This window comes from Erithacus rubecula, assembly GCF_903797595.1.
Source record: "Erithacus rubecula genome assembly, chromosome: 3".
Classification (NCBI taxonomy): Eukaryota; Metazoa; Chordata; class Aves; order Passeriformes; family Muscicapidae; genus Erithacus; species Erithacus rubecula.
This window is the reverse complement of record NC_136689.1, coordinates 18,636,338-18,662,529: the sequence shown is the minus strand read 5'-3', so window position 1 is coordinate 18,662,529 and position 26,192 is coordinate 18,636,338. Positions and strand designations below refer to the sequence as shown.

At 36.1% G+C, this 26,192-nt stretch overlaps 1 protein-coding gene across 1 annotated transcript in view; it reads left to right on the top strand.

Annotated features, from left to right (window-relative positions):
- The window catches only part of MALRD1 (MAM and LDL receptor class A domain containing 1), a gene marked incomplete at its 3' end in the record, with an annotated part of 232,335 nt that overhangs the window by 188,302 nt on the left and 17,841 nt on the right, over positions 1-26,192 (top strand). The gene's annotated exons all lie outside the window — the stretch shown is intronic.

The following is a 26,192-nucleotide window of genomic DNA, read 5'->3' as shown; positions in this document are numbered from 1 at the left end:
CAGCAGGGTGTTGTATACCTCAGATGAGATCTTACAGCAGGCCACATGCTCATCTTAATCTTTCTCTTGGGTATTAGGAAAAAGAAACAGTTTTTTTCTTATTATTCTCCCTCCAAAAAGGGGTTAAAAATATGCTTGCATTTTTTTTTTCTGGAAATACTCTCTGATGAAAAAAATAATGCATGCAATTCTGATGTAGAATGTATGAGCCATTAGAAAGAGTCTCAGGCTATCTGAAATAACTCATTTACACAAGATATCACCCTGTTTCCCATTGGGAAATTAAAGGAGACTTTCTAAGTGCAAAGAAAGTGATGGTATGTGTTATCATGCTTTTGTCCTTCACATGCTTCAGTGGAACTTGCCAGAGTTTGCCAGATTACTAAAGAAGTAACTGCTTTATCAGAGTAGCTATCTTAGTCAGGATTAGATGCTAAGGTTTGTCTCCTAGTTGCTAGGAAATGCACATTAGTAAGCCTGCTTTGTCTTTCAAGACAGGTTTATCCTTTATTGACTGAAGAAATGTAATATATAAAATACTCAGAAAATATAGGGACAATAATACAGGATATTTCAATTTGGGTCTCTGAAAACACTGTTAGTAACCTGCAGATTTCCCCCAGAAATATCCACTACAACAGATCAGAGAATTGTCTCTTGCCAGAGAGTGGCAAGAATCTTGGAATTTCATCAAGGTGCTTGCTTCAAAATTTCTTTGAGCACATAAACTGAGAAAGGGGACAAAAACCATAGGGAAATATTGCAGAATGAAAGGTCAACAGAAAGTAAAGGGATTTGCAATAGCAGGTTAGTAATTTGTAGATTAAATTATTGATCAAAAATAAAATTGCTTGTAGGGACTTGTAGGCACAAAGCTCTAGGGGAGCAATTGAGATTTTAAGTATACAAGAGAATTATGAGAATTGAACTTCTGTTCAGACTTGCAAGAGAAAGTAACCCAAACTAGCAAATCTTTTTTATCCACAGAAATAAAGACAGTTGGAATAAAAATAGTAAATTAAACTAGTAAATAGGATGCTTTCCTTCAGCATTCAGTAAGAAACATATTTAATTCTGATGTCATGCAAAGGCAATCGGAGCAAAGATAGAGAAACAAAAATTCCTTAACTGGGGGGTTAACATAACTTCAAAAACTGTACATGCTTGTCCTGGGGACATTGGTCATCTCCACCCAAGAATGCCATAACAGCAGAGCATGTTGCAATGGGCTTTCTGAAAACTGCCTGAAGAACAGCAAAGAGAGAGGAAAAGAGACAGCCAGACCAACAGTCTGATATCAATACCATTCAAGGGTTTACAATATTTTTAAGGAATTACTTATACATATAATAACAGGAGAGTTAATAATTACTAAGATAAACTTCTGCATTACTTTTTGAAATTCTGTGTCAAGACCATATCGAGACAAAAAACACCCCAAAATATATCTAAAATGATTAAAAATGTAGAAACAGATCAGTTTTCAATATCCAGGGGAGAAAAAAATTAAATATAAAAACCCAATCACCAAACAATAGCAAAAAAACCAGGCAAGCAACCCCAAAACAGCAGAAGAAAAAGATAAATTGTCATGAAAAACATGCTACTTTTTTACCTTTTAGTTCTCAGTTCTTACTCTAAATTTTCTGAAAAATAAGTGGTAAATTTAGCTAGAAATATCTTTCTCCCTTGAGAGCAACGGTTCTTCAAGACTGCAGAATAGGCCAGGAGAAAAAGCAGAGTGTGTAAGAGTGGAGGAAACCTGTTGCACAGCAAGGAGACTCCTGAAAGGAGCAGAGTACAGATACTGCCCTGCCACAAAAGTTTCAGTCTTCCTAGATACCCAGAGGTAATTGTGTGGGGATCAAAGTGCTCTCAGAAGTCTCTGGGTTTGACTAATGCTATTCAGTGACACAGAAGAAAAGAACATTTGTTAACATATCCTGTTCTTACTATTTTATCTGGCAAAATGGATTGTGATCTTCCCCCACGTGAGATGACTGTGCTTAGGTTCTATAAAACAAAACCTGAGTCTGGAGCTTAAAAGTCATTTTGGCCTCCCTGAGAATGTTGGTTTAACAAAAAATAGACTGGACAGGGATCAAAGCTTCATTTGCTCCATCAGGTTTACAAGAACTGAAATTGCTGCTCATTTTTGGTTAGTTTGAGGTACACTTATAGAAAAGAATAGAGCTTCCAGAAAACATTTCTGCTGATGATAGCAGCTGAGTTTTTCTGTGGCTTTAATACAGTGGGGTTAAGTAGTTGACTGTATAGGCTTCTTCCAGCAGTTTAACATGCAAGCATGGGAACAGTGAATTTGCAGTAGCTGCTTAGGCAGCACTAGCAAGAAAGCACTAGCATTTGAACTATTTGAAGAGACTGAAAGTGGAAAGTAGATTTTATTCATTCAGTGCTTCTCAAGTTCCTTTGATGCTGTATGTTTTTACATGTGTGAACTAGAGTAGCTTAGATATATATATAAAGTTAATACTTAGGGCATCACCCAGTCTTTCAACAGTATGTAACTAAGAGGGATCAGTAGCAGTGGAAGGTGAGCTCTGACATCCCTCTGTGGAGAGATATCTGTAGACTCGATGGAAATGAAAGCAGTGGATGCAAGTCTAGATAAAATTTCAGTATATATTGGAGTGGGTAAGAAAATTGATGTATCAGCTTGCTGTAATTTTTATTCATGCTCCTGGAAACAGCTTCTCTGGGCTGGTGCATAATGACTGCAATAGTATCAGTGAGATGCTCAGTATTTGAGAATGAGACTGCGGGTTGGTGTTCTGGTGGATGTTCTCTGTGAGAGTATGAGAGAAAATGCAGGACAGTGGTGCTTGATGAATGATGGTTTTCTTCCCACTTGAACAAAACACATTGATGGCTGTCCTGGTCCTGCTTGGTAATGGAATTTTTGAGGTATCTTTGAAAGTCACTTGGATTTACTTCTGCTGTTTGGTCAGGGGAGTCATTAGGGTGCATATCAAATACATTAATCTTGTAGTTTCTATTTCATGGGTATTTTCTTTGTCTGCCAAACTAGATGGAGCTTTAATCTGAAATTCTGTGGCCACTCTCATTTGACAAAATGTGACTCCTATTTATCCTGATTGAGATCTCTTCTGTAGTCAATGTGCAGACAAGTGGCTGGTCCTGGCAATCAGCTACTGTGGTTGTATCAGAAAATCATGATAATTTGAGCAATAATAACTAGAATTTCTGCAATTTCAATCCTTCGATTTCAAAATAATTTCTTTGATTATATGTATGCTTTCTCCAGCTGTTTGTTCAGTGTTTCTTTGTGTTTTTTAGTTTTTGCTTTAAAGTGAGACCACAGACTCTTGGAAATATAGGAGAGGAATATAGATGAGAACAGGGAAGCTGGGAAAAGTGTGTTTCTAACACACTAAAGTGGAAGGATTAGGCTTCAAATATTATATTGTTGTTGAAAGAAAAAAAAACCACTGAGAACAGAAAAAAAAACCTAAAACACCAAACCAGACTCTTCATACATACTCTTCATTCTCATCCACATGGACAAGTGTAATACTAAACAGGAACATTCAAAATATACTAAACTTCACATATAATAAATATTAAATGACCATGAGATCATCAAATGGCTTGGGTTGGAAGGAACCTCGGAGGTTCATCTAGTCCAACCCCTCTGCAATGAGTAGTTTCATCCTCAATTAAATCAGATTACTCAGAATCCCATCCAACCTGACAGTGAATCTACCACATCTCTGGAAAACATATTCCAGCATTTCACAAATTAGTGGTAAAAATTTTCTTTCTTATTTCTGGTTTGAATTTCCCTTTCTTCACTTTAAATCCAGTATTCTTGGCCCTGTTTTTGCAGTCCCTACTAAAAATAGAATTGTTTAGATTGGAAAGGACATAATACAATGCTTGGCTTTTCCTTTATTTTACACAAATATTTTCAACATAATATACCAAATAGTAGTTCCACTGACTAGTGGAAGAGCATAATGAGAACACTTTTATTATTGTCTTAACTGTAAGAAAGTTCTATCCTTTTTTTTTTTAGAAAAAAAAAAAAACCGACAACAAAACGTAATTGCATTCACTTAATTAAACAATCATATTACAGATTAGAAATAAATCTTCATTAAACAGTTTTTAAATTTACTGAATATGTAACATCTAGCTAACTGAGCTGTGGGGATTGAAGTTGCAAGGAGTCATTATAAACAGATAATTAAATATTGTTGTCTTTGTAGTTGTGTATCTAAATGCTGATTTGGCCCAAAATAAAGAAACTGTATTATTTTGTTTGTTTCTTTTTTGTGATAAAAGTAAAGAAGATTACTTTTTCTTTCATTTTTTCTTTAGAAAAAGAATTGGTTTTGCAGGGTAATCATTCATTTAGAGAAGTGGAATTCTAGCCTATTCTTTTTAGAAAAGGTGCAGGTTAATTGGTCCTGTATATTTTACTTCTGTCCTTCTCATTTTTACAATGAGCTTATTATTGTAATACAAATGATCTGTTTTAAATTGCAAACAAAGTATTTTATCATGAGTAGTACAATAGCAAACAATATTTCACAAAATTTAAAGAAAAAAGGTGCTTTATCATAGTTGAGACATTTTTTCAGAATCTGGTTTTGTTTTCAAAATGCTATCTTCTAGTAAGCATGATAAATTTTGAGGAGCCTTGCAAGTGGCATGTAGCATCACATAATGTTGGACTGTTTGATGCCTTTTCTCATTAAGTATCATATATGGCAAAGGAGGTAAATCCTAAATCCTCACTGGACAATATCTTTCAGTGAGGAACACAGGGTTCTTCTTGGTTTCTTTCCTAAACATGTTTGGCTTTGGATCTACTCTTACTTATTGTGTGTTACTGGATTTTTGAGGACTGATGGTGGTAGTTATCTTTAAAAACTAAAAGTGGGAGAATTGTTTTAGTATCACACAGGTTATCATGAAAATGGAGTGATAATAGTGTTTCAGCCTAAGCTTGGAAGCATCTGGAATGTGATTTGGGGGAAATACAAAATCTAAACACTGACAATTTGAAAATACCAACTCATAAGTATAGAGAGTTTATTAAAAGAGAAGAAAGCAGTTTCCATTTCAGCTACATTTTCTCCTGCTCCTGTCAGAAATCGCCACCTCAGAGGAAGGATTGCTGACATAGCAGCTGCTGATTCACTGCAGATTATTAACAGTTCAAACAAAGCAAATTGGTACTGATTTCACTTCTTCCATAAGAATTTTCTCTTACATTTACTGAACAAGTAGGACATGGGTAAATTTATAATGGTATACACCTTATCAGGAAAGCTGTAGTCATGAAAATCAATTGTACATAGAGAAGCAGTGAAATAAAAGCAAAGATGTAATGAGGAGTCAAAACAAATTGAAAACAAATGTCATGCTAAGATTTGGATTTTGGGAAGCAAAGATGTATCTACAAACATATAGCTAGTACAGAGAAGGATTTTTTTCATAGTTTTCCTTCATCCAAGTCTCATTTGAAAAGTGATGCTGGTGCAAATTAAATAGCAAATGCAGGTTACCTGAATTTGGTAAAATTAAGAACAGAACGACAAGTTAATGCATCTATTCTCCAGAACAAATTAGACACAATTTGTCATTTCAAAGGAAATATAATATATATTGATGGGAATGCATTGTAAATATTTGCCTACAGAAGACTCTTTCTTAAAGTTTCTATTTATTATATTATTTTTGGTTCAGTCATGATCCTTTCTTATTTGGAAGCATCTCGTGAAATCAAGATTCTTGATTATGCAACAATACTCTTGCCTTTTAGTTTTTCATGTTTCTGACTTCAGTCTTTTTCAAAGGAAAATCCTGTAGGGATTATGGTGCAATGCAACAGAAACTTGCATTCAAAAATCTTAGCATTTGGTCTATTTTGCAATAGTTGGGATGAAACAGTTTTTGTTTCTCATGCTCATTGCCTGCTCAGAGGATGTTCAGTGACCATTTCACAGCACAAAAAAAGAAAAGTAAAATCTTTTAACTCCTTTGTATACCAGAATTCAGGAAATAATGTTTGTCCACTAGAAAAATATATGTGTAATTTGTTTGATAAATTGGGATTTGTCTCATTTAGATTTTCCCCACTTGTACCAAGTGACTTCAAAGTAAATACATTTGGCCAAATCACTTTTACTTGCCATTGGGCAATTATCATTGGTATACACTGGCTATCTTTTGTATTTGGAAGCAGTTTACTTCAAGTTTTGCTCTTCTTCTTCCTCAGCAGATATGATCCTGAGATCAGCTCTTTATCACACTGAAGCCAGCCTGCTTCATGCATTTGTAACTCCTAGAAATGAGGAAAAAGCCCTGACATTTATCTCAGTCAAACCTAATTGAATACACAGGGCAGTTTGCCACCTTCTGCAGTGAGCAGGGATACTCTGTGAAGTTCTCTTGTGAGTGGTCTGAATCCAATGATCTCAGAAGGAATCAGTCTTTTTCTGTCTTTTTTATTATAGAACTAAAGCAACATTGTCTATGTAACTGCTAAAGTTTGCACATAGTTGAAAGGCATATGTTAGAGTCAATTAAATAAACACAACTGAATAGACACAAAACATGGTCTCACAACACATTTCTGATCATGTTCTTTAGAAATCTCTAGCACTTGATTCAAATGTAAAACGGACTTTCTCATTTAACTCTTAGGTTTTGGTCTTTTTTTAACAGAAAAACGAATTTCAAGGTATCTTTAAAGCTGGAAACAAACTAAGTAGCTTATAGTCTTTCTTTGTTTTTCCTGAGATGAAATATTACAAATGGAATGGTGAAAAATGGAAAAAGTTTTGCTTGAATGACTCATTGATAGAATCAGAAGAGCACTCAGAGTAGAAGTGTTTATTTTAAATAAAGCCCAATGGTCATTCTGGAAAACAAACTGTGAACTACATATTTTCAAATTGCCTCTTCATGATATGTGTGTTAAGTGGGGAGATTTTTACCAGTAAAGAAAATCAGCAAGGAATTTCTGGAGCAATTTTAAGTTGAAGGACTTGAATGCTTTGTACAACCTTTTCTTGAAGAATTTTGGAGCTGAAAGGTGCTAACACAGCTTTGGGAATAAAAGTAACTCCATATTTTATTATAAAAAGTAATTTTTCTACATTATCAATGTCATTGCAACTCTCAAGATCAGACAGGGATTTATATTTTGTGTCTGAACAGAATAATTGATGCTTTAATTGGAAGATACTATAATCTTGTTGGGAAGGGAATAATTTAGTGGCTACAGTGAAAATTACTTGGATATATAAAAATGATTAAGCAAAAAAAGTCTCTTTAGCTGGATCAGCAATGCTTAAGTTGCTGAAAGCATTCAAACTCTCTGACAGGTATCCTATATTTCTTTTTTAATTTTCAATTCATTCTTTTAAGAGAGTCAAAGCAAAATGAGGAAACTACAAGGTGTAGGAAACCATAGCTGGATTTTTATTATGACTAAATGAAATAAACCTTTACCTCAGAAGACTTGTACACAAAACTCTAGACTTTACTACATCTAAAATTCAGGAGATAGGTTTGTCTTCAGTAAGGAATAGCTTAGGATGTGGGAAGTGCATGTGTAGGAGAGGATGCACTTTGAGTAATGAGAGATTTTTACATGGGAGAATGCTAATTAATGTTGGATATTGGATGTTTGCCAAAGTATGGAGGGTCCCCTGAAGAGTTACTCCTACTAATACCAGATGCTCAAGAGTAGGAAACATGGATAGAAAGCTTTAAATCAAAATATTTTTGTTCTATTTTTTTCAAAACAGGACAGAATAGCAGTAGAGTAATAAATACTTCTCAAAAGGGAGAACAAAGGGAACAATTGAGGAAGTATAAACAAGGATTGCAAAGATTCTTGTGCTACAGCCACTCCTCCTTCACATTCATGTGGCTGTCTTTTGTCCACAGAAATTTAAAAACATCTGGGTATATCTATTCATAGGCACAAAACTAGTTCTAAATTTTTGGATTAAGTCAAACAATAATTTAGAAGTCTGGGTTCTATAACAATCTTTTGTCAGATTCAGTCTTCTTGGATTTAAGTGAAAGCAAGAAGCAGTACTTGTAATGAAAACCAGCACTTTCACTCCCTAAAATCACACCTGCATGTCTGCATATCAGACTTTGTTGTCTAGAATGACAATCAGCTCAGTGTTGGAGTCCTCTCTGCAGGAGGCTGGTTGGGTACACCTAATGCAATACAGAGTGTGCCAGAAAAGCTGCAAGGGAGACCTTTGGAAAGCACCTATTTCATGAAACATGTTGACAAGAATTTTGAATTGTGACTAAAATGAGTGCTCTGATACAGAAGGTCTGGGCTGAGGATGTCAGGAGGCATGGGAATGGTGGCGGTCTGTATTTGTATCTAAATCATGTATTAGAGACATACATCTTGTATTCTGTGCCAACCACATCCTGACATTTGCCCTGCTCAGTCTGACCCACTAGACACTGGTGTCACAATGCCATCAAGCTATCTTGCACGTTTGCAATTTTCCCTCTTGTTCAGCCAGTGAGAATTTAAGTCTCTGAGAATTGCACCTTTTGTGTGGTTGCTAGGTGGCTAAGGGATTTCCTAAAAGCAGCAAATTCTACTAAATTAAGAACTTTTGAACTTTTCTTGCCAGCTTTTGCAATGTTGACTGATCTGGAAAGCTCCATGCACTTTAATTTTAAACACATACAAACGTTGAGGATTTTTCTCAATGCTTGGAAGGAGCTTTTCATGTTTGCTATTGCTCTGATCAGCTACTAGGCTACATCTCTGAGTGGGAAGCAGTAACTATGTGCTGTTCCCACACAGACTTGTATGTCCCTTGGGGAAAAAGTACACATACCTTTAAGCTAAAATTATTTTGTCTGCACCTGGTGTTGGTGTGAAACTCATGTTTTCAATGTACAGAAATATTTTTCATTAAAAATATGTATTGGATTTTAAGACGCAAATGAACTTTGAAATGTCCTCTGGACTATATCAAGGTGATGTGGCTCATGCAAGGATTGCACTATGGATCTCAACACCAGGGTTTCTGCAGGAATAAAGGTCTGTGGTGGGTTGATCCTGGCTGGGTGCCAAATGCTCACCAAAACCACTCTATCACTCCCTTCCTCAGCTGGACAGGGGAGGAAAATTATAATGAGAAGTATTTGCATTGAGATAAGGACTGGGAGAGGTCACTGAGCAATTACCATCCCAGGTAAACCAGACCTGACTAAGGAAATCATTTTAATTTATTACCAATCAAATCTGAGTAGGGCAATGAGAAATAAAAACTAGATTTTAAAATGCCTAGCCACCCCCCCTCCCTTATTCCCAGACTCAATTTGACTCCGTGATAACTAGGTTAACTCTGCAATAGGACAAGAGAATATAGTCTTATGCTGTTCTAGGGGAGTTTTAGGCTGGACATTAGGAAGAAATTCTTCACAGAAGGGATGATTAGATATTGGGATGGCCTGCCCAGGGAGGTGTTGGAGTCAGTGCCCCTCCAGATGTTCAAGGAAAGACTGAATGTGGCACTCAGTGCCAAAGTCTAGTTGACACGGTGGTGTTGTGTTAAAGGTCAGACTGGATGATCTCAGAGGTCTTTTCCAAGATAATTGATTTTGTGATTCCTCATTTTCTCCTCCACTCTGGCAGAGCAGGGGGGATGAGGAATGAGGGTTGCAGTGAGTTCATCACAGGGGCAGCCACATCCCTTATGTGCTCAGCCCTGGCCAGTGCCAGATCCATTTGCAGCCAGCTGGCATTGGCCCCACTGAACATGGGGGAAGCTTCTGGCACCCCTGTAGCCCCATTCAGCATATACCAAAACCTTGCTGTGCAATCCCAGTGAAACATCAGTCACCAATCCAGGCTTCACAATTCAGTAAACTGCAGGAGGCTGAGATTTGTTTGTTTGACTTTATGATGGAGGTGATAAAGCTTTGGATTTAAATGGACTCTCCCTACCATTATCTCAACTTGTGAACCTTTTTGTTATATTTTCTCTCCCCTGCCCAGTTGTGGAGGGGAGTGATAGAGTGGCTTTGGTGTGCACCTGGAATCCAACCAGAGTCAACCCACAGCAAATTGTTTCCCTGAGGATGAGAAAACTAACTGACCAGGATGCTTGATATTTTGTTTGTGGTAGGTGTGTTTTTGCATTAGCAGACATGAATAACAAATTATCATATGGCTTCCTAACTGTGCTGAACTAAACTGTGCCTTATCTCACCCTCTGGGCAGCCACATGAAAGCCAAAACCATGATCATTCTCTCTGAGGACAGAAAGAAGGAATTGTCATCAACCCCAAAGTGTCTTTTCCATTTTTGACTCTAGTCCTATACCTACTTAGGGTGCCTTGGCAGCTGTATAAATTCCTTGGATGGAGGAATATATCAGTTATGCATAAACACTTGCATTGCACCTAGGCTAACCTCAACAAGTGCCTTTGTTGGAAAAGAAAACAATATTGGAGCTAGCAATATGTGACAATGGCTTCTTTAATATAAGTGCTAGGTGAGATTATACAGTAAGGATTGCCTAAATTCTAACATGAAATGTGTTTGAGCTCTGGGTCATTAACTCACTATATTAGAAAATTATTTTTATTGCTTCACGAGTTTCTTGTTTCCACTTAGAACTTTCCAATTTCTTACTTTAATCTTTTTACCATTCATCCTTATTAACTATTTGCATTTTCCACTGCTGAAATGCCTGCTCAAGTGAGTTTGGTGGCAAAAATTGTGCAAATAAAAGAAAATTCCTTAAGGTTGTAAGATGGAGCTAACAAGATGACTACCTACAAAATGGAGCCTGTGATACACAGTTCCTTGCATGCTTGAGTTTCCTATACAAGGAACTGATAGTGCAGCTTTGCATGACTAGGAGCTGAACAAAACATTTTTAAGCCATGTTACATAGAGCCAAAAATCCCAATGCTTGCTTTTCACAGAGCAAAATTCCAGTTAAAAATAGTTATTTCTCCTCTGGTGGCTTCATTTCAGATTTTAGGCACTATTTTGCAATCAACTTTTATATTTTAAAATATGGTAGATTTACATTGTAGTCTAACAAAATTTTGTAAAATTTAACAGTCAGGAGTTATTAACATACTTCAACAGGTACGGAAGAAAAGCTTTAATTTGCCTTGTTTTTCTTTATTCTTTATCTTTTGCCAATCAATATTTTATTAATGCAAACTTTTTAGGGATTTAGGAAAATGGAAGAAACATCTCCTAAAACTTGTTAATATTTTAGTGTGTGGAAAATATAATATGTTTACATAGTCATAGAAATTCACAAATATTATCTTCCTGCCACTCTGGCTTTTAGAGTTTAAAGTGAGATGATTTGGCAGAATACATTTTAAGAGGCTACACAGCAGCTCCTTGTTATTATAATTCTAGTTTTTTCATATATGTCTTTTAATAAGCCTTTTAAATTTTTCTTCATTTATAAAATTCCCTCATGATATCAGTAAAATCACATTCTTTGTTACTAATAAGATCAGCACAAAACCCCCCCACACTGAGAGTGTTGTACTTAATGGAGGTAGCTGAGAACTTTTTTTCTTACAGATCATAAGATAGAAGGAGAAAGCTAAAAATGAACATACAGCTGTGTAGCCAATACCATTAGCTTTTTATGTTATATATATCTAATGCTTCTGCAGATATCTTTCTCAAACTTTCTATCCTTTAAATTCTTTTCAGTATGCTGTTACTACAGACAGCAGGATACAAGTTTCTGTAACCTCAGGAGTTGGTGATGTAGTGATTATTTTGTTCTGATCTACAAAAATCATACTGCCATAGAACTATGCACATCTCAATTCAAGATGGAACCACACGACACAATTTTGCATTTAAATATAGTATAGAAGTTGGTATTTTATCAAATTAATATGTCTTAGCTTTTAAAAACTATATATTATTTATATTTTCATACAAATATATCAGAGAGTAAGGCCAAAGATTTTAGTAAGTGTCAGACCACAAAAATGGACTTTATAGCATTTTATTTTTCTCTGTTAAATGTTTTATATGAAAGAACCATTGTGCATTTGAAAAAGATGGTGAAACACTAATCAGCATTCTCTGGGTGGTATCTACAAGAAGGTCAATGTCATTTGAATTTCAGTCTTGTGAAAAAGTCTTCCAGAAACCCTTTTCTTTAATCACCCTGAACTACTCTGCATTTCTACATTCTGAACTTCTAATGCTACAAGTTGCATTTGTACCTTGCACATTCTTTCCTGATTTTTCCTTTCAAGATGCACTCTTACCCATCACATCTCACTAATTTTTTTGCCCAAATAGTCATCATCATGCATCTCAGTTAATGCAGCATTGATCCTCCTTGCTTGCATGACTACAAAGTTTTTAGGCCAATAGTCTTCAAAAGCAGCTGCAGAGAGGATTTTTTTTGTCTCTGCTCACTCTTCCTTATTTCATCAAATGTTTAATGCTTTCCTAGACTTCATAATTTATTCCAACTCCATTTACAATTTCTTATTTAGCAAGTATAATTTGAATATGTTTCAATACTGATTGCTTGAACAGAGAGTATAACCTGCCCCTACCCAGGGCAGAACAATAGCAATAGATTGTCTGTGTTTCCACAGGTCTGCACTCCTGCCAAAGTGTAGAGTACAACCAGACAAAACTGGTCTTACTAACTGAACAGAAAGTTTTCTCTTCCAAAAGAACTTCATTCCAAGTATTCATGAAACAAAGACTGAGCACAGGAAGGAATTAGGCATATGATTTCCTCATAAATCCAGAGAATTAAAGCATAGGACAAAAATCTTGCCCTTGACATTTGAGCAGTTTTTACAACATTTTTTTGTCAGTCTCTACCCTTGTTTTATAATTACTTACTTTGTTCCAGTAGTCCTCACAGCTGATATTGGCATGCAAAAGATGGAACAAATGATTTGGTAAATGTTCAAGATTATTTTTATCTGAATATATGTTCTTACATCTATAAAGAATGTACAAGTAGTCACAAAAAATGCACAGCTGGGAACTTGTTAAGGCAGGCTAGACTGCAAGATTCAAAGCTATGTTAATATTTCAGAAGTGCACATGTGCTGCAAAATTAATCAAAATTGAGCTTTCTACTTTTTAGGCTGGCATAAGAAAGTACTTTATAGATAACAAGGTCTTTGGGAAAATTAAGAAAACAAACAAATAAAAGCACAATGAAACAAACAAACCCCCCAAACCCAACCAAAACTTTAGTTAATATCATGGGCTAAACTCATTCAATTATACTTTCTTTTTTCTTGGAACTGGGAAAAGAAAAATTTGCATTCAATTTAGATTGTATTAAGGATATTTTTTTAAAAGAAAGGGAGATTTTGCCCTGGTTCTATAAATTCTAATTTGTTTAGATGTTACTAAATATTGCATGATGGAATCAAAGTTTAGTTAGAAGGTTGATTGCTTTTTCTCCTTTCATCTTTCCTTCTTAGGAACATATTAATGAAAATGAGAATAGAATCACAGAGTCCTAGAAGGGTTAAGCCTGGAAAAGACCTCCAAGGTCACTGAGTCCCACCATTAATGCAGTGTTTCTGCATGACCATGTCCCTAAACACCATATCCACATGATTTTTTTGAACAATTCTAGAAATAGTGGCTTCCCCACTTTCCTGAGCAACCTGTTACAGTGTCTGACCACCCTTTCAGCCTTTCAACCTAATGTTTTGCTAATATCCACTCTAAATCTCCTCTGGTGCAGCTGAGACCATTTCCTCTTGTCCTGTCCCTTTTTACTTGGGAGAAGAGCCCAGCCCTCACCTGGCTACAATCTCCTTTCAGGCATTTGTAGAGAGTGGTAAGGTCTCCCCTGGGCCTCCTTTTCTCCAGGCTGAACACACCCAGCTCCCTCAGTCTCTCCTCATCTCACTCCTGCTGCAGATCTTTCAACAGCTTCATTGCCCTTCCCTGGACTTGCTCCAGCACTTTAATGTCTTTATTAGTGTTATTATAGTGTTATTCTTGCTTAAATTGTCGAGGTATGGAATAATTTTTAAACTAGAATAAAAGGATTTTAAAGTTTTCTGGTGAAAAGCAGAAATTTTATAAAATATTCTGAAAAATGCCTTCTAGTCAAGAAAGTGTTTACATAATTATTTTTAACAGAAAATATCCCATCTGGCCAAGCCAAAACCTCTGGAATATTTAGAAAAGAAGAATACTTGTATTTTATTCTCAGGCTGTTTCTTTGCATACAAGTGCACAAACACATCAAGGACATGTATGTGTTACATGATGAAGGGGAGAGGTTCTGAGGAGATGGAGTAATTTTTCAAAATATGGATAAACAAATTTTCATCTTCTGAATGTAGACCTCAATACAAATTATTTCCATCCAATATGCCATAGCAGTCTCCTTTCTAATGCTGTCAAAATACAAAAGGTGCCAGGAGTCTCTTACACGTGGCTCATATCAAGGTGCAGTGTAGTGAGTGGGTGCCAGGTGCCACCAAAGCCACTCCATCACCCTCCTCCTCAGCTGGACAGGGGAGAGAAAATGCAATGAAAGGCTCAAGGGTTGAGACAAGGTCAGGGAGAAATCACTCACCAGTCACCATCACAGGCAAAACAGGCCTTGACTTTGAGAAAATCCCTGATGGGCTCAGCCTTGGCCAGCAGCAGGTCAGTGCTGGAGCCAGCTGGCATTTTCCCTGCCGGACACAGGGGAAGCTTCTGGCACACAGCAGCCACCCCTGTGGCCCCCCCACTTCCAAAATATTGCCACACAAAACCAAAACATGCAGCATTAATGAAACAGGAAGCACAGAGAAACTGTAAACCACTTTTTTTTTTTCTTTTTAGGAGTTTAAAAAATTACTGAAGCTAAGTATTCAGAGCAGTGCCAAGTGTGTGCATTCCTTATGACCAATTTCACTCTTCTGCAAGAAAGAACCCACATGGAAATATTTTTTTGCTGTTGTTATTTTTAGGGCAGTTCAAGCAGCAATTTCAGACACAGATTTATGAAGCCTGGCAGTCCTGAGAATAATTGTGCATGCCTGGAATTGGGGATTTCTGAGCTTAGGATGTGCAGCTTCCCTAACACAAAGTCTTCCAAAGCATAAAAGCAATTTGAAAAACCATATCCCATCTACTTTCAAGAGGCTTTTTGATGAAATATCATTTAAATATTAATAAAATTCACCCCTTTCATCATTTACAAGCTTATAATAGAGCTAACTCTCCTCCCAGAACTTTTAATGTGCTTGTTTCAAGCTCTTAATGAGACGGACTCTTTGGATTTTTGTTTGCCTCGATGAAATCAGACCCAGATATAATAACAAACACAGGAACTGCTCTAGTAAATTTTAGGTACCTAAACAGATGTTGAGTTTCTACATTCTTAGAGATTTCTGATTCTCAAGCAGTTTTTGGGCCAAAAATCTCTTGTGTAACTGTGAAAATATAATATGTTCTTTGCAGAACACTTGGATTTTCTTGTGTACTTAGATATAAAAATTGAAAACCAAAGTAATTATCAGTACACTTTTTTGTTATTTATTTTTTAATGTTACTGAAGCTCCTGAAGACTAGTGTCAGAATAAGGCATTGATAAATGTGCATAATAGTTTGATGAATAGGTTCTGCAGGACTTTATTTGTGAAGTACTCTAGTTTTGAGTAGATTCTAGTTAAGAATATTCAGTAAATATTATTTTAAGTAATGTACTTAAGCAAAACTGGAATCACTTCTTCTGCCTGGAATCAATGCTCAACTTTCAATGAGGCTTTTACTTTTTTGCTCAGCGTTCCATATTATCTGCAGGAATAAATCAGATATCCTAAACAGCAATCAATATCTTTCTGTCTTTAATCTCTACTCACTTCTTTTATGTAAATGCTGGTTTATGTGTTCATTTCTGTTTCCTTAGAGATGACTGTGAACTAAATTCCTTGTAGGAAAATATCAATGGTATTAATAGAAATACCACATCTTGATCTAGGATAGACTTTACATATCTGTTATCAATGAATGTATCAAAATTCATCTCTATTTTCCAAAGAAAGCAAGGGTAAGTTAGGGATTGATTCAGATAGAATAGCTCTCTAAACAGTTCCAATCTTTCCAAATAATTACACTAAGCTTTCAGCCAGGTCAGGCAAACCACAATTACATGCAGATCATAAGGGATGGAAGGATTATTTGCCTTTCCATCCACATTCACTTTGAAACCCTGTGTTTATAAAATGTCATGAGAAAAACACTGCATTTACTGACCTTCCTTATGATTAGCTAAGCTGGAGTTTAGGGGCCAGAGAATTACTTTCTTCCACTGCATGTTTGCCACAAAATAAGTACATTTGCTGTAACTTTAAAAGTGTGGATCCAGTAATGCATTCCCAATCACCACAGATATGGCACACAGGACATTTCTCCAATTCTTGGCTCTGGATTCCCAGTGAAGTCACCACCCACAAAGTATTGTCTGTGCAAGTCAGATTTTGGCAGCAGGCTTAAGAGCAAAGGCTCAGACCCAAACCATAAGAGATATGTCAGCAAACAGTTTAACTTCCTTTTTGCTGTGTGGGTGACCAGAGCAACAGGAAGGCTGCTTTTATTGAATCCTCATGGAAAGTAAATTCTCAAAGTCTCTTTCTTGAGGAGGAAATAAGAGTTGGAACGGAACTGCTCAGGGACAAGCTCAGGAAAAAATAATTAACCTCAAAGATAAATAAAATCACATAAAGGTTTATTCACAAGACAGCCAAGTGCATGAACACCAAGTGTGGATCTCAAGTTAACCCTTAAACCATCAAGAAAATAATGATAGTTTGAGGACCTAGCAAAACTCCAGTGGTGAAATAAGAAAACAATACTCAGTTCTCGGTTTATAAAACTGAGAGGATCCTTCAGTTTGCACTGTGTTCATTCAGGTTCTACAATATGCATATGCCTGCAACAAATTCTGTTTCCACTCTTGCCAATACGTTGGCCCCACAGGCTTTTTATTTTTCCATTCATTCTTAAACACTAAAAAAAGTTTGTAGTATTAAGTAACACGTCAACAATAAAAGAACCAATTCTTCAGCTGATGTAAATATTCTTCTCTCCATCTGTAAATGTAAAGTGAAAAAGCCAGTCAGCCTCACATCAATGTTGACTTTATAAATTAGGCAGCTTTTTTGCTCATGTCTTAACAAAAGTAAATACTATGAAATAGAAGGTTTTTCAATTGGCTTGTGTTAGGCTTGAAGAGTTTTTAATAATACCCTGGATCTACTTTTTCCTTTTACTTTTGAATTTGTTTCTAAACAGTCCTTCACAGAGTTAGACATTTATTGACCTGTATAAACTACAACACTTGACCTTGACTTTTTCAGGCTCTGATTTGAATTTTGTGACATAGCCTAGTTCTTCAAGTATATGTTCTGTGTTTGATTGGCAGTTGCCATTTTTGAATGCTCAAAGATTCATTTCTATAATCTTTTTGAAAGGATTTCACATATATACCATTCTTGGGTTTCTCTTGTGACCCTTAACATAGCTGATTTGGTTTTATTCTTTGTTATAATCTTGTTTTGCCACAGTTTTAATATTTTGATATTTAGGGTTCTTCAGTTCCAGCATGATACTTTTTTTGTTTATTTGTTCGAGGTTTTTTTTGGGTTTTTTTTTTTGTTTGTTTATTTTTTGTTTGGTTGGGGTTTTTTTGGTATTTTAAGTAATACAAACCAAGTTTTTTTATGTGAAACCAGTGACATGGTGCTCTTTTACATGTGTATTTAGAACAACTCATTATTTTGGCTTCTGGTTGGTAAGTTGGCCTTTCTTCCTCACTTTTATTCCTTCATAAGATCTGTGGAAATACCCTACATAATAGTAATTTGGCATTTATCTTCTGTCTTAAATATAAAATACTAAGGAAAATATTTTTGTTGAAATTCCAATTGAAATTAAGTTAAGAGGCTCAGAAAATATTATAATCTGTAAACTCTTATGGATGGACTGAACTTTTACTCTTCCATCTTCAGAAATCCTCACTGCTCCAATGTTTGGGATTATATACCTATCTAACTGTTGACCTTCAAGGTAATCTTGGAACATAAAATAGGATTATAAGGTTTTCTTTTGCTCCTGGATATTTCAGAAAAAGAACATGAATTGAATTCCTTATAATGGAAGCCTGCCATAGCTAACTGCTTAAAGCAGAAAATCTATATATCCATAAAATGTTACAAATATATGTCTATGTAAATCAGACTTTGGGAATTGCTGTACAGCATCCCAAAAGGTACTTTAAGTACTGCCACTTAAAAATCTTACTATAAACAGTTGAAAAACAAATAATTATATTTTATTTGTTTGTTTGCTTGTTTATTTGTCCATTTTAATGCATTTAAGATTAGAGTTCAGTTTTTGGCTTTCCATTCTGCCAAATGATTTTAGAGCTTATTAAAAAGCCAGGGGAGGTGGGTGGCAGGGGCATGTGTATGCCTGAGACCTGAGCCAACATTTGTTCTCTGAACCATTTCAAATAGCTTTTACTCTCAAATGGAAATTATTCACTGTCCTTCAAGTCAATTAATTTAACTTTTCATGAGGTCAGCCTGAGCAAAGAGCTGAGTTTTCTGAACTCATTTGGCTTAGTTAAGCTCAGGAGAAGGACCTGCAAGGATGAGGCAGTGTAGCAGAGAAATCCACTTTTGGTGATATGTGGATGTGTTTCTAAACTGATGGAACTGATGGAACACCACCTGGTGTTCTTACTTGGGGCAAACCACATTGTCCATTAGAGACCTGAGGGGGGAAGAGGGCAAAGACCTGGCTATAGACCCAACTACTTCTCATTGCTGCCACATTTAAAATGATCAAGGTATGTGTTTAGTTAATAATGGAAATAGAGCAATACCAGTCATAGATGTGGAGAGAGATTACCTGAAGAGCTAAAACTTAAGTTGAAGGCAGCACATTAATGACAATATCATGACTGAGGTGTAAATACTTATATTATTTTGTCCTGGTATTGTTCCTTACTGTGCAAGAGCCAAGAGAAGAAAATAGACACTGTTTTCCTTTCACTTTCCTCTGGGGTGAGCCTGACTACAAGATTTTTGACAAAAAATTTTCAGGGAAGGGAGAGAGGGCAAGAGAAAAGGGAGGATGGGTGAAGGAAAGAAGGCACAGTGCATGCTGTCATCTGGCTACACTAAAAGCATGTTTGTTCATCAAGATTTCCCCTTGTGCCATTCATCAATATACAATTCTGGCACAGGGCTGCTCTCTGGAAGTAACTGCTGAGCCTTCTCTTAGTGTATTCAGATGTAATGGCTTATGAGAAAAGGTATGTCAGTTTGGGACACACAGATCTTAGCAGACATAGGTCACAATTGAAAACAGAACAGAAAAATTCTGTAAGTTTTAAACTTCTTTTTATCCTTATAGGCTAATCTGGTGCAACTACTGCTCTTCCTTTTTTTCTTTTATTTTTTCCTTAGGTGGTCTGTCAAATTTTACCAATCTTGATGAGAGAGAGATATGTCCACAATGTGATATCCCTAGACCTTTTTTGAAAAAATATTTACTAAAGAATTACCTGAAAACTTAATTTTAGGCCTCTGCTGTCTTTAAGGCAAAATGGCAGCATGAGCCTCAGTGGTTACCTATCCAATTTGCTTTGCAGGTGTTTGCCAACACAAATCTCATGACATAATGCTAAGCCTTGTCAATGTGCTCATGTGAGAGCATTGAGAGTACTGTAGAGATCTTGAAGAAAAAGGCTAAAAGTGGACGAAATAATATGGACATGAGAAAAGTAATTTTATTGAGAGTATGAATGGGTGGGAGCACATTAAAAACTAGGCATTATTAAATCCAGTGATAGAAAAATATATTTTTAGTGCATTTGCTAATAATCACAATATTCAGTCTAATATTTAAAGATATTAAAGTCTTAAATAAAAATATAATTTAGAAAATAATGAAAATGCAGGTTTTTATCACTTGTGCTGTATATTAAAAAAAAAAATACTTTAAAAAGTAAGTCCTGAACATTGGATCACAAACAAAGTCCATCATGCAGGATGTTTTCCTCTGCTTTCCACCTGTTTAGACAAGCAGAGGCAGGCTCAGACTGCTGCTGCTTTATAGCAGCTGCATGTCTCCTCTTTACTTGTGCATGGGAAAATACCTGCAGACACAGCTGCTACCTCGGCCAATCAGTTTTCTGGATGTTTTACCATATTGTCACACCCAAAAGATGGAAATTCCTGAAGGAAACTGTAGTTCTGTGGCTGGCAAGGTCACAATGCATTTTGACCTAGCCTGAGGTTAAATTCAGGCCAAGGAAAAAAAAATGTTGTTTTTTTTTTCCCTAATAATATCATTGTGTTATTTTTTGATCCCATGGATGTATTTGCAAAATGCTCTATTTTAGAAGTGGACATGCCCAGACTAAACACAAAAAGGCTTTTAAACTAAAAGCCAGCTTTTAGTGGAATCTGAATTAGAACACTATTTAAATTAAGAAAGCTCAGTGTGACGAGGGACAATGAAGTGGAAATAAGAGCATTTACTCAGAGCTGTCCCCTGGCCTGCCTGTCCTCACAGATGTGTTCTCACTTCCCTGTTAACTCAGATATTTTCTGAGTAACTGCAAGCTCTGCTCCTTCTCCTTCTGTTCCAAAGAAACATCCCCTTGGCTCTCTCCTTGGCTCATCCTCTTGCCTCTCTCCTCTCCTTACAGTTGTTTCTCAGCCTTTTTAGGCAAACCATAGGCCAGACACTTTCCAGTGTCTCCCTGTCCTGCCCAGTGTGATTTCATCTGCAGTCTCTGCTCTTCTCCCCATCTCTCCTCTCACTGGGCAGTAGCTTCCCAGAAAAAAACCCTCCTTCCTTCTTCAAGAGGTTCAGCCAAGCTACCACTCAAATTAATTTAACATAAAGCTGAAAATTAATTGCATATTAAGACTTGGAAACAAACAGGTTGAGATCTGCAGAATTTCAATATGAAAATCAAGCATTGACTGTCATGGATAAAATGGCAAAAATGAACATCAAATTAGCCTTGCATTATCCTGTCACTATTTCACAGCTCTCTACACAGTGCCCACAACACACATTCTGGGCTTTAGTAGGCTAGGTCCAAATGTAGTTCTGATGGTGAGTTTTGGTTAATATCACAATATAACCAAAAAGTTATACTATACAAGTTTTGGATAGAGAAAAAGACCATAGACTTCTGAACTCTAACATTTATTCTATTTCCCAAGACAAGGAAAAGGACAGAAAAAAATGGATGAGAAATTTAGACAAAACTGGAAAGTGTAATTCTTGTTTTTATATTAATAGTGTCAACAAAACTGCTGTGAAAAAATCCTTCTAGTAAAAAAAAACCTAGCAAAAGAAATTGAAAAGATCAATGTCTAATCTCACTCAAAAGACTGCAAGCTATGCAAATAAGTTTAGTCTCCTTTTTCATATTTGAGAGTTGATTACCTCAGGTCATATTGGAGAACATATATATAACAATATAATATATTATTAATTTATTTACTCTGAAAGAAAAAAAGGACCTGATGTGCATCAGTATGATACATTTCTTATTCGCTTTCTTTGAAGGCATTTGAAAGTAAGTTATCTTGTTATGGTATTCAGCTGTTTGATATTGAAGAATATCAGGGCATTGTACCAGCTTTGTAACAGACTGTTTCAAGAGCAGTAAGAAAAAAAGTATCATCTGCTAGGAACTCTGCAAAAAAGAATATACACTTTTTATTCCAAATAGATGAAAAACTGCCATGTCCTTAGATGATGAGAAGTGGGTTAATGAAATCACTTTTTCAGCTGTATAAAAGCTGACTTCAGCTTATATAAACACCTCAGTCCTGCGGCTTTACAAAATGTAAATCTGCCCCTTATTGATACAGAATGTTTGTCATGGCTCCCTGCCACCTTGTCCCAACTGCTGACATAAAACCATCAGTAGAAAAACAGAACATGGCAAGGATTCTTTGATCTTAGAGATTTTTGGATACTGCCACTGTCTGTTGGGGCTGTTGACCAGCAATGCAGGCTAACTAGGCTTTTGTTCTGCCTGGCAGTACATGCTACAGGAGCATAAAGGCTGCTCTGAATTGTTTTATGCACAGTGATTCGTTGCACAGTAGTGCTGTCATCAGGGGAATAGTTCTCATTTCTTCTTCTGTACTGCATATTCCATGGCTGTAACCAAGAAGAGACTTTGTTGAATGGATGCTGGAGGGTTGTTAAAAATTTTTCCATCATTAGCTATAGCTCACCATACATTATTAGAAATTTGTTACATGTGAATTGCAGGAAAGATTTTGCTTTATCAAAGTGCCAGGTGTAACAGTTGAAATTAACTATTCTATTAAATTAATTGAAATAAGCCACATTTAGAGCTGACTATTCTCCTCAATAAAAGTTGCAAGAATGCACTTGGAGTTCAAATTTCTCTTTATATCAACTATTAAGTTTGAAGTTTGAAGTTTTAAATACTAAAGACAGAAGTGATGATTAAGTGATTCATAGTAACAATTGGCTTTTTCTTCTGTTGGTTTTTTTTATTAGACATTGTGAATCACCTCTGCAGAATGCCATGACTATAATCATGTTGCAATTCTAAGCACTGAATACCAGAATGAAAGCTTTAGATATGGCAGGGAGGCATGGCAAGTTTGTGATCTTCCTATTAAATATGTGCTTGAACAGGCATACCTGAGGGTTTGAATTCAAACTGCATGGGAATCCTCAGTTCCAGCTTCTCCTAAACTCTCAAGTCTTGACTCTGTAACCATAACAACACTAAGAGAATGTGGAGCTGGAAGTAAGGTTGTGATGAAATTATTTTTATTGCATCTAAAGTGTCTTAGGTTCTCATAAATAGTTTAAAGGTCATTCCTCTGAAGATTTCATAAATTTAACTTGATAACAAGAAACTAGAGAGAGAATTCCCCAAGCACCTGTGAAATTCATCTCTAATACCTGCAAATTATGCAGAGAAAACATCCCTGCATTATTTTCTATGAGCCACACTGGCAGGTGTAGAGCTCTTCTGAACTTAGGTCTTTCCTGGGTTCTGTGCAATTCAGAGCATAAACCACTGTCTCTCTGGGACATGGAGGATAAGCAAAAGAGAAGTTTTGTGTCTCTTTTGTTTGGTTGTGAGTTTGGTTTTTTTGGGTTTTTTTCATATAAGCATACACTTAAAAGTGAAAGCAAAACATTTTATAGAATGTATTTGTGTTGATGCAATCCTAGCCTGTACTTGATCATCTCCCTTGTAGAACAATGAGAAGCAGAATTAGATGTTACTGTACAGTGCTGTCCCTGTGCAAGCAGATAAATTTATGACTGTCTCAGAATGGCAAAATGATTTATAATCTCCAATATATACAACAATCCACCTGCCAGGAGCAATGCCTGGTGCTGGCTGGCTCTGGTTAAAGGCAACTATTTCAGCTGATAAAATAACTGAACAAGTGCTGAAAAAGGGCAGCAGAATAAGAAAGAAAATAATTTTAAAACTTTTTAAAAAATATTATTTGTGCCAAGCGTTCAGTTTAATATAGTCAAAACACTTCCATGGCATAAGCTTTTAAAATAACTGTTTAATTTCACCTGGACATTGTAGATTCATTCACATGAAAGCTATTCAGAGGGTAAAAGCAGATACATGAACTGACTGAAATAAATACCTATTATTTCTTACCTAGCTATAGTGCAGATAATAATGTAGTGAGTATGTAGTACTGTTACTGTAGTACTGCTAAAAAGCAATAAGACCAAACATAAAAAACAAAACAAACACCTCAAAAAAACAAACAACAAAAAATTAACAGCCAAAACCAATAATGATAACAGCAACCTAACAAATAAACAAACAAAAACATTAAAAAACAAAACAAAAAAAACCCCACCCCTAAAATCCCAACCCACAATCTATTAAAAATAAAGCAATAAATGGATGGTTTCTGTGGTAAAATACAGCCACTGTACATATATTCAGATCTTTTTTCAGGTTTTCTACTTATGGAGAACCCTCTCTGTTCTATTACAGCATTGTAATTTAAGCAAAAAGCTTTTTTATCCTGTGAAATGAACAAGTCTCTTCTATAATTTATTGAATTATTTCCTAATCTTACTTAAATGTGACATCAGAGCTGGTTTTGAAAGCAAAATAATTTTGCTACCAGCTGTCAGTACAGCTGCACAGCCAGACTTTCTCTCAGTTTGTTCCTTAATTTCTATTCAGCCCTCTAAAAGTTGCAGCTAAGAGACACAGACATGCAAAACGTGTTTTCTAGGAGTTTTGTTTTTCTGTCTCTTTCTCTTCTTGCCCTTTTTCTCTCTGTATTGTTTCCCTGCTTGGAGTGTTCTTCAAGAGCAAATCAAAGATCAGCTCCAAATGCACGATCCACAAAGAGCAAAAGGGAGCAAGGGAAAGAAAGGAAGAGAAACATAAGAGGGTGAAAGAAAGACAGGCATGTAAGATTGGACAAAAAGAAAAAACAAAGGAGGAAGAAAGAACTGGGAAACAAGATGGATGGGCAGGCTGGCATGAAGGACTGCATTTCTGTCAGCTGATTTCAGCTAAGGTGTGTCTCTTCAGTGAACTCTTCCACTTTGCTTCAACCAAAAAAAAAACAACTTTGTTTCAGTTTAGGTGCTGCTGTACTGATACAGATTTCTTGGGTAGCTTTTCTTCATAAGGCAAATGGTAATGTGTAGTGCTTCAATCTCCAAGATTCCTTAGAAGAAGAAAAGGTGCAGATTAGCTGCTTTTCTCAATAGTGAGATGCTCCACGTGCTAAGCACATTGCTTGGAGTCCTGGCAGCAAACTTCCCTCAGCAGACAAGATGCTCACAGTATGCCACAGTTTTATTCTAGTTGGCAAAATGACTAATTTTCACTGGTTTATCTATGATAAGGCTATTTTATGGTCAAAGTAATTTATTCTGAGGGTCACTTTTTGGAAAGCACAGCTCCAGAAGCAGTGGGCTGAAATTCAGCTGTAATTTGGACTCTAACCTCGGGTCATCAGTGATCAGTGTACCCACTACGTTGTTTCAAATTGTTTCTTTCTCTTTTGTGTGATTGTCTCACTTCAGCACCAGTCAGAATTAAACAACATACCTGCTGGTGGTTTGACCTTTCAGCAAAGCAGGGTTGAAATACTGATTTTGTCCTAGAGAAAACTTCATTCTAAAAGCACTTTTTTTTTTTTTCTCCTCAAGAAATTGTAAGACTTTTAATATGTTTATTATCTAGCTAAGTGAATAGTCGTTTACCTGCTGAATTTAGAACCAAATTATTTCTTCATTGCCAGAATTAGCTTCACAATTTGTCCCACTGGAGCTTTTAACAGGCAATATAGTAGTGAAAAATCTGTTATCAGAAAACTATTATATAAGAAGGTGGGAAAAGGTAGCATAAAAAAAGAGTGTAATTGTTTAGATGGTGGATTTCAGGTCTGACCATCTGCTGTGAACACATACTTCTGCTTCATTGCTGTAGCTGAATAAATCTGTGCCATAAAACATAGTGCATGTCACATACCAACCTTCAATGAATTCTGCTGGGGCCTATTTCATCAAACAGTAAAGGCACTAAAGCAAATGACACAGCAAATAATTTCCATATAAGTCTGCATTTCCTTATGATAGGATTAAACACCCTAAAAAAAAAAAAAAAAAAAAAAGCTCATGTGCAAGATTATCAGACACTAGTCTGAAACAGAAAGAATTTATAGAAACAATGAAGTAATTTTATTTTCAGATCAGTGATCTCATAAGAATAAACTCAATATTTTACTTTCTGCTGAGGTGTTTAGGTTAGGAGCCAGAAAGAAATCAGGCAGATCAAGCAAGTTTCAGGTACTGACAGAATTTCTTTAAAATTTAAGCTCAAATTGTCCATGAAATATAAGCCTTTTCATGTATCAGCTAGTTTCAGTGAAGAAATATTTGCTCTGAAATTTTCCAACCTCTCTGTTGAAAATGACAGGCATTAAAGAAAGAATTTGCCCTTCCCCACGTAATAAAGGGTTTGCCTGCACCTAACAGGAAGTCATCCACAAGCTGGCCATTATACAAATCTCACCTTCATGCTCTTATTTCTAAAACCAGAAGTTGCTTATCTTCTGTTTCAACATTTCACAGCAAG